We start from the raw sequence: 10,000 nt of genomic DNA on the forward strand, positions 1-10,000 counted from the left end.
CGCCAGAGGCAGAGCCACCCGAACCCCGACCCCCCCACCCCCCCCACCGGGGGAGGGGGGGGGGGAACGCATGTAACAACAACCTCCCTCCGCTCGCGCACGTAACGGAACAGAACAGACACCTTTCCGTGATCCGCCTGCGCAGGGGGTGAGAAAAGAAGCGAAAACGTGGGCAGCCAAAGCGGAGAGAACCCACCGGCAGCCACGCTCGCTTCTTTCTCGGGCGCAGGGGACCACGTTCCTGGCCAGGCCAGGAGCGGAGCCGAAACGAACCGAAACGAACCGAAGCGGGGGAGGAGAAGCTTGTGCACGGAGAACGGGCACTCAACCGCAGCGAACCCACCGACCGGATCTCACCGAGACAGCGACCGGGAACCGTCTGCTTTTAGGAAGACGGAGGCCAGGGGGCACCCCCCCACCTACGAACCTCCAACCGCGGTCCCGCCTGAGAAGGCAGGTCCGACAGATAGGAATAGCGACCCTCAGACAGGCGTAGCCCCGGGATGGACCCGGGGCCGCAATGTGCGTTCGAAATGTCGATGATCAATGTGTCCTGCAATTCACATTAGTTCTCGCAGCTGGCTGCGTTCTTCATCGACGCACGAGCCAAGTGATCCACCGCTAAGAGTTGTACTCTTTTATTTCAGGCTCAGTTTAGGTCTTTCACCACGACTACAAAGACAGGTTTAAAAGGTTTCACCAACCGGTCAGGCGCCCCCGTCTGCGAGTGTTGAAACGGGCGCGGGGTTGCGCTTTGCCCACACGCCCCACGTGGCAGACGAGTCAGTCTTTGAACCGCGGCCCTCCGCGCCCGCCCCGTCCGACCCCTCGAAAGGGGTGGAACTCACGTAGCGTGGGCCAAGCCCTAGGTACCTGCCGGGGGTCCCCCTGAGACTCCTTTCTGAGAGAGAGAAGCAGGGGAACCGGCTGCGCCACCCACCACCACCACGCCCCAGGACGCCGGTGGGCGGACGAACACAGGAAGGGCCATGGCCTGCCCCACGAGGAGCAGCGCTCGCAACCCCCCCCGGAAAGTCCGCTCGTCAGCGAGCAAGGGGACGGGGATGAATGACAAGGACAACAAAATAGGAAAACCCCTCGCGGTGGACGGAGGCAGCGGCCGTGCGAGCGAGAGGGAGGGCGCGGGACGGACCCGTACGACCCGCTCGACTCGCAGGCGCTTCTCCTGCCGGCAAGGTGAGGGGAAACCGGCCTTCGCCCGACGAGCGGGGACGCCGAGTTTTTTGAACGACGCGTCTCTCGCGCTGGAACCCAGAGAATACCGGGGCCTGCGGGGGGGGGGTGCTGAAGGACGACGCGGAGGAAGAGGCGGAGGACGAGGAAGGGGTGGGAGGGACTAGGCTCCTCCTTTATGCCTTCTGTCCAGCCTGACCTGCAAGCGACCACGTGTAACAGCAACCCCGAAGACCCTTTCGACCCTGGGCCCCGACGCGGGGGGACGGCGAAGTCGAGGGGGTCGGGAGAGGAGGCACGCCGGACAGCGTTACCCGTTAATGATCCTTTCGCAGGTTCACCTACGAAAACCTTGTTACGACTTTTACTTCCTCTAGATAGTCAAGTTTGATCGACTTCTCGGCGCTCCGCCAAGGCCCGCGAGGAGCCCCGGCGGGGCCGATCCGAGGACCTCACTAAACCATCCGATCGGTAGTAGCGACGGGCGGTGTGTACAAAGGGCAGGGACTTAATCAACGCGAGCTTATGACCCGCGCTTACTGGGAATTCCTCGTTCATGGGGAATAATTGCAATCCCCAGTCCCCATCACGAATGGGGTTCAGCGGATTACCCGCACCTCTCGGTGTAGGGTAGGCACACGCTGATCCAACCATTGTGGCGCGCGTGCAGCCCCGGACATCTAAGGGCATCACAGACCTGTTATTGCTCCATCTCGCGTGGCTGAACGCCACTTGTCCCTCTAAGAAGTTTGACGCCGACCGCGGAGGGCCGCGTAACTATTTAGCATGCCGGAGTCTCGTTCGTTATCGGAATTAACCAGACAAATCGCTCCACCAACTAAGAACGGCCATGCACCACCACCCACAGAATCGAGAAAGAGCTATCAATCTGTCAATCCTTTCCGTGTCCGGGCCGGGTGAGGTTTCCCGTGTTGAGTCAAATTAAGCCGCAGGCTCCACTCCTGGTGGTGCCCTTCCGTCAATTCCTTTAAGTTTCAGCTTTGCAACCATACTCCCCCCGGAACCCACAGACTCGTGGTTTCCCTCACGCTGCCCGGCGGGTCATGGGAATAACGCCGCCGGATCGCGGGTCGGCATAGTTTACGGTCGGAACTACGACGGTATCTGATCGTCTTCGAACCTCCGACTTTCGTTCTTGATTAATGAAAACATTCTTGGCAAATGCTTTCGCTTTCGTCCGTCTTGCGCCGGTCCAAGAATTTCACCTCTAGCGGCGCAATACGAATGCCCCCGGCCGTCCCTCTTAATCATGGCCCTGGTTCAGGAAACCCACAAAATAGAACCGGAGTCCTATTCCATTATTCCTAGCTCAGGTATTCAGGCGAGAAGCGGGCCCGCTTTGAACACTCTAATTTTTTCAAAGTAAACGCTCCGAGCCCCGTCCGGACACCCAGCCAAGGGCATCCGGGGGGCACCGGGAGACAGGGTCTGAGACAGGCGGTGGCACGCCTCGCGGCGGACCGCCAGCCCACTCCCGACATCCAACTACGAGCTTTTTAACTGCAGCAACTTTAATATACGCTATTGGAGCTGGAATTACCGCGGCTGCTGGCACCAGACTTGCCCTCCAATGGGTCCTCACCCATGGGTTTAGGATACGCTCATTCCGATTACAGGGCCTCGAAAGAGACCTGTATCGTTATTTTTCGTCACTACCTCCCCGTGTCGGGAATGGGTAATTTGCGCGCCTGCTGCCTTCCTTGGATGTGGTAGCCGTTTCTCAGGCTCCCTCTCCGGAATCGAACCCTGATTCCCCGTTACCCGTGGTCACCATGGTAGCCGACTATGGTACCATCGAAAGTTGATAGGGCAGACATTCGAATGAGACGTCGCCGCCGCGGAGGGCGCGCGATCGGCCCGAGGTTATCTAGAGTCACCAAAGCGGCCGGGGGGCCCGAGCCCCCCGGATGGGTTTTGGGTCTGATAAATGCACGCATCCCCCGAAGGGTCAGCGCTCGTTTGCATGTATTAGCTCTAGAATTACCACAGTTATCCGAGTAACGTGTGGAGCGATCAAAGGAACCATAACTGATTTAATGAGCCATTCGCAGTTTCACTGTACCGGCCGTGTGCACTTAGACCTGCATGGCTTAATCTTTGAGACAAGCATATGTTACTGGCAGGATCAACCAGGTAGTTTGCACCGTGGTCTGGGATGAACCACGAGTGACATCCGCCTCCCCTTCCGGGGGCTAGGAAGCAGCGGGTTGTAAGTGCGTGCGCCGTCAGGTCCAGACGCCATACAGGGCTACCCAGGACAGCTTCCGCGGCCAGTGTAAACGTGCTCGCGCACCGCCCTCTGGCCTTCGGACGCCGACCTCTCACCTTGATGCAAAGCTGTCCCATCCGGTCATGCCCGCACCGTACCCCGTCCACCTCCTCCGGAGGTGCGGACGGCCGACTCCAGGTGCTTTCGGCGTTCCCTCTCTTCACGCCGTTTTGATTTTCGTGGGCCGCTGGTGGGGGGACAAGGGAAAGACCTCGTCGAATTCCCTCCCCCCTAGCCTCGCTCAACCTACGTTTCGTGATGTAACCAAGAAGAGTGATTCGTGGGCCCAGGTAGGTTTGAAGAGGAGGCCAACAAAGCAGGGCACTCCCTTCCTCCCAAACCACAGACACCAGTATAGGACAACTGAGTAGACAGACTGGCCGTCTGAGTCTCCCCCAGAGAGTTCTGGGATGGGTTACAAATAACCCCCACCCCCCATCAGAGGCTTGACCCGCTAGAACCAGGGAGGATCTGTCAAAACCGCTCTCCACATCAGAAGTTCTGGATCAGCCGGGGCTGGTCGGCAGACGTCCACCTAAGGCCGTGGCCTAACCCCGTGTGGGGGGATAGCGCTCGCACCCGTACACGTGGACACCCGCTCGTCAAATGGCTGGCTCCTCACTTACCGTAGGGGGAATGGTTTGCCTACCCCTGGCGGGTCTGGTACTCCACTCTACCAAACAAGGAAGCAACACACCAATAGACCCCTGCAACACCGGGCAGCTTTGGGCAGTGTCACTACACTCCTCCTTGTTCTTCACGTTCCTTCCGTGGTGATTTTTTTTTTTTTTTCGTGGCCATTGCCGTGCATGGCTTCCCCATCGCTTTGCATGCTCTCCATTGCCTCGTGCTGCTTCACCATTGGTCTCACCTGGAGACCGAAGCCGCTCTCCCAGTAACCCGATGGTACCTGGCCAGAAAACCCCGTGCCCGATTTCATCTAGGACAAGGGCCAAACCACAGACCGTGCCCGTCCAGGGTCAACCCCTGGTCGGACAGGCCTGGTGGGTCGATACCATGGATGTGGCAGGCCGACGAGAATCCACTGGTACATTTACAAACACGCCCACCCTGGTGGCATGGCTGTACGACCCATCGTCGAAGCACGCTGCGGCGGACTGAGCCATTGGATCCAGTTGCCTGGGCGTACACTCAGCCCAACAGACGCACTCGGGTCGGGGAGAGCAAAGCAGACTGTGTGCCTGGATGTGCCCACTTCCATAGGGGAATCGGCATGATGGTTCACTTAACCCGAGGAGGGCTCCCCTCGCGGGATAAGCACCCCCCTCGGGGGATGGGGGGGGGGGGGGCATCCAGAGCACACCACTTTCCGGTAGGGGACAGGCGTTTGATCATGTGTCCGAGGGAGAGCTCCCCTTGCCGGCCGAACACCCCTCGGACTCCCCTTGGGCTTCCAGAGAACGCCACTGGATGAATTTAGTGCTTGGACCCCATTGATTCTCTTTGCTCTCCCATATACCCGACGGGACCTATTTGCAAAACCCCGTGCCAACCAGACCTCCAGGAAGGGGGCTGGCGGCTAACCATGCCCAGCAGGGTGCACCCTGGTCGGACACTTTGGGAGGGTCGAGAGCCTGGAAGTGCCACCCGGGGGAGTAATTCTGATTTCCGTTTTAATGCACTCAGGGACAGCCCGAGGACCTCTGTAGTGCACCTGAGGCGGACTGAGCCGTCGGGTCCAGGGGTCTGGAGTTCGGAACCTCCAGGGTTCACCTGGCTGTTCTCTTAGCCCGGCAGGGTGCACCCTGGTCGGACACTTTGGGAGGGTCGAGAGCCTGGATGTGCCACCCCGACGAGTAATGAGTTTTCCCTTCGTATCTCTTCCGGACCAGGTCCGATTCGCACGAAACTCGCTGGGCATGGCCAGGAGCGCCCCCTGCTGCCCACGCCACCGTCCCCGCGCTTCTACTCCCGAGGGCCGAGGAGACAGCGAAGCGTGGGTCGGGTCGCCTGCTTCCAGGGTCTCCCTGGTACTCTCCAGTCTCCCGAGTCCATCGGGTCCGACCTCGTATTTTTAGCCCAGACGGGGAATGAGAAAGGGGCCCCCGACCGCCCGAGGGCGGGCGCTCGCTTCTCAGCCTAGGAACGTCCGATTCCCACGAAACTTTTACGCCAGACGTTCCTGGCAGCGAGCGCGTTCAAAGGTGACCCGCGCTGCTTCTCTCCTCCCAAGGGCCGAAGAGATATTCGTCTTCAAACCCGACCGGCCCTGTGTTTGCCGCCCCGGCGGTTTTAAAAAATCATAGCGTAAAAACGGTGGGTGCGCTTCGCCTGCCGCTTGGACAGCGTTAAACGGCAGCCCCGGCTCTTTCCAAAGGGCCCTCAACCGACTTTCTGCTCCCAAGGAGCCCAGAGATATGAAACCGAAAAATCAAAACCCCGTGCCAACCAGACCTCCAGGAAGGGGGCTGGCGGCTAACCATGCCCGGCAGGGTGCACCCTGGTCGGACGCTTTGGGAGGGTCGAGAGCCTGGATGTGCCACCCCGACGAGTAATGAGTTTTCCCTTCGTATCTCTTCCGGACCAGGTCCGATTCGCACGAAACTCGCTGGGCATGGCCAGGAGCGCCCCCTGCTGCCCACGCCACCGTCCCCGCGCTTCTACTCCCGAGGGCCGAGGAGACAGCGAAGCGTGGGTCGGGTCGCCTGCTTCCAGGGTCTCCCTGGTACTCTCCAGTCTCCCGAGTCCATCGGGTCCGACCTCGTATTTTTAGCCCAGACGGGGAATGAGAAAGGGGCCCCCGACCGCCCGAGGGCGGGCGCTCGCTTCTCAGCCTAGGAACGTCCGATTCCCACGAAACTTTTACGCCAGACGTTCCTGGCAGCGAGCGCGTTCAAAGGTGACCCGCGCTGCTTCTCTCCTCCCAAGGGCCGAAGAGATATTCGTCTTCAAACCCGACCGGCCCTGTGTTTGCCGCCCCGGCGGTTTTAAAAAATCATAGCGTAAAAACGGTGGGTGCGCTTCGCCTGCCGCTTGGACAGCGTTAAACGGCAGCCCCGGCTCTTTCCAAAGGGCCCTCAACCGACTTTCTGCTCCCAAGGAGCCCAGAGATATGAAACCGATAAATCAAAACCCCGTGCCAACCAGACCTCCAGGAAGGGGGCTGGCGGCTAACCATGCCCGGCAGGGTGCACCCTGGTCGGACGCTTTGGGAGGGTCGAGAGCCTGGATGTGCCACCCCGACGAGTAATGAGTTTTCCCTTCGTATCTCTTCCGGACCAGGTCCGATTCGCACGAAACTCGCTGGGCATGGCCAGGAGCGCCCCCTGCTGCCCAGGCCTGGCTCTGGGCCTGGGCACACTTCATTCACTTTGTACCTTTAAATCATACTACTACTACTACTACTACCACCAGAATTCCAGGGCCAAGAGGTCACACAGTCATACACAGCAAAGTAGCTCTGGGCCTGGGCACACTTCAAGAAGTTTGTCCCTTTATATAAGCCTAGAAATAGACTTCCAGGCCCAAGAGTTCAAACACATTCATGCCCAGCAAAGTAGCTCTGGGCCTGGGCACACTTCAATCACTTTGTGCCTTTAAATCATACTACTACTACCAGACTTCCAGGCCCAAGAGGTCAAACACAGTCATGCCCAGCAAAGTAGCTCTGGGCCTGGGCACACTTCATTCACTTTGTGCCTTTAAATCATACTACTACTACCACCAGAATTCCAGGGCCAAGAGGTCACACAGTCATACACAGCAAAGTAGCTCTGGGCCTGGGCACACTTCAAGAAGTTTGACCCTTTATATAAGCCTAGAAATAGACTTCCAGAGCCAAGAGGTCAAACACAGTCATGCACAGCAAAGTAGCTCTGGGCCTGGGCACACTTCAAGCACTTTGTGCCTTTAAATCATACTACTACTACTACTACTACTACTACTACTACTACTACTACCAGACTTCCAGGCCCAAGAGTTCAAACACATTCATGCCCAGCAAAGTAGCTCTGGGCCTGGGCACACTTCATTCACTTTGTGCCTTTAAATCATACTACTACTACCACCAGACTTCCAGGGCCAAGAGGTCAACCACAGTCATGCACAGCAAAGTAGCTCTGGGCCTGGGCACACTTCAAGATGTTTGACCCTTTATATAAGCCTAGAAATAGACTTCCAGGCCCAAGAGTTCAAACACATTCATGCCCAGCAAAGTAGCTCTGGGCCTGGGCACACTTCAATCACTTTGTGCCTTTAAATCATACTACTACTACCACCAGACTTCCAGGCCCAAGAGGTCAAACACAGTCATGCCCAGCAAAGTAGCTCTGGGCCTGGGCACACTTCAATCACTTTGTGCCTTTAAATCATACTACTACTACCAGACTTCCAGGCCCAAGAGTTCAAACACATTCATGCCCAGCAAAGTAGCTCTGGGCCTGGGCACACTTCAAGATGTTTGACCCTTTATATAAGCCTAGAAATAGACTTCCAGAGCCAAGAGGTCAAACACAGTCATGCCCAGCAAAGTAGCTCTGGGCCTGGGCACACTTCAATCACTTTGTGCCTTTAAATCATACTACTACTACCAGACTTCCAGGCCCAAGAGTTCAAACACATTCATGCCCAGCAAAGTAGCTCTGGGCCTGGGCACACTTCAAGATGTTTGACCCTGTATATAAGCCTAGAAATAGACTTCCAGAGCCAAGAGGTCAAACACAGTCATGCCCAGCAAAGTAGCTCTGGGCCTGGGCACACTTCATTCACTTTGTGCCTTTAAATCATACTACTACTACCAGACTTCCAGGCCCAAGAGTTCAAACACATTCATGCCCAGCAAAGTAGCTCTGGGCCTGGGCACACTTCAATCACTTTGTGCCTTTAAATCATACTACTACTACCAGACTTCCAGGCCCAAGAGGTCAAACACAGTCATGCCCAGCAAAGTAGCTCTGGGCCTGGGCACACTTCATTCACTTTGTGCCTTTAAATCATACTACTACTACCACCAGAATTCCAGGGCCAAGAGGTCACACAGTCATACACAGCAAAGTAGCTCTGGGCCTGGGCACACTTCAAGAAGTTTGACCCTTTATATAAGCCTAGAAATAGACTTCCAGAGCCAAGAGGTCAAACACAGTCATGCACAGCAAAGTAGCTCTGGGCCTGGGCACACTTCAAGCACTTTGTGCCTTTAAATCATACTACTACTACTACTACTACTACTACTACTACTACTACCAGACTTCCAGGCCCAAGAGTTCAAACACATTCATGCCCAGCAAAGTAGCTCTGGGCCTGTGCACACTTCAATCACTTTGTGCCTTTAAATCATACTACTACTACCACCAGACTTCCAGGCCCAAGAGGTCAAACACAGTCATGCCCAGCAAAGTAGCTCTGGGCCTGGGCACACTTCAATCACTTTGTGCCTTTAAATCATACTACTACTACCACCAGACTTCCAGGCCCAAGAGGTCAAACACAGTCATGCCCAGCAAAGTAGCTCTGGGCCTGGGCACACTTCAATCACTTTGTGCCTTTAAATCATACTACTACTACCAGACTTCCAGGCCCAAGAGTTCAAACACATTCATGCCCAGCAAAGTAGCTCTGGGCCTGGGCACACTTCAAGATGTTTGACCCTTTATATAAGCCTAGAAATAGACTTCCAGGCCCAAGAGGTCAAACACAGTCATGCCCAGCAAAGTAGCTCTGGGCCTGGGCACACTTCATTCACTTTGTACCTTTAAATCATACTACTACTACTACTACTACTACTACTACTACTACTACTACTACCAGACTTCCAGGCCCAAGAGGTCAAACACAGTCATGCCCAGCAAAGTAGCTCTGGGCCTGGGCACACTTCATTCACTTTGTGTCTTTAAATCATACTACTACTACCACCAGAATTCCAGGGCCAAGAGGTCACACAGTCATACACAGCAAAGTAGCTCTGGGCCTGGGCACACTTCAAGAAGTTTGACCCTTTATATAAGCCTAGAAATAGACTTCCAGGCCCAAGAGGTCAAACACAGTCATGCCCAGCAAAGTAGCTCTGGGCCTGGGCACACTTCATTCACTTTGTACCTTTAAATCATACTACTACTACTACTACTACTACTACTACCAGACTTCCAGGCCCAAGAGGTCAAACACAGTCATGCCCAGCAAAGTAGCTCTGGGCCTGGGCACACTGCAATCACTTTGTGCCTTTAAATCATACTACTACTACCACCAGACTTCCAGGGCCAAGAGGTCACACAGTCATGCACAGCAAAGTAGCTCTGGGCCTGGGCACACTTCAAGAAGTTTGACCATTTATATAAGCCTAGAAATAGACTTCCAGGCCCAAGAGGTCAAACACAGTCATCCACAGCAAAGTAGCTCTGGGCCTGGGCACACTTCATTCACTTTGTACCTTTAAATCATACTACTACTACCAGACTTCCAGGCCCAAGAGTTCAAACACATTCATGCCCAGCAAAGTAGCTCTGGGCCTGGGCACACTTCAATCACTTTGTGTCTTTAAATCATACTACTACTACCAGA

General features: G+C 55.8%; 2 non-coding genes across 2 annotated transcripts; both read right to left on the reverse strand.

The window, feature by feature from the left end:
- Window positions 1-476: 476 nt before the first annotated feature.
- LOC145655628 (5.8S ribosomal RNA) lies at window positions 477-630 on the reverse strand. Its single transcript, XR_014121653.1, has one exon. It is a non-coding gene; the product is annotated as a 5.8S ribosomal RNA (ribosomal RNA).
- Window positions 631-1,512: 882 nt separating this feature from the next.
- Window positions 1,513-3,351, reverse strand: LOC145655632 (18S ribosomal RNA). The gene has a single exon (XR_014121657.1). It is a non-coding gene; the product is annotated as an 18S ribosomal RNA (ribosomal RNA).
- Window positions 3,352-10,000: the final 6,649 nt, after the last annotated feature.

The sequence above is a fragment of the Electrophorus electricus genome, unplaced genomic scaffold (genome assembly GCF_041902795.1).
Source record: "Electrophorus electricus isolate QZ-2024a unplaced genomic scaffold, ASM4190279v1 Scaffold299, whole genome shotgun sequence".
NCBI lineage: Eukaryota > Metazoa > Chordata > Actinopteri > Gymnotiformes > Gymnotidae > Electrophorus > Electrophorus electricus.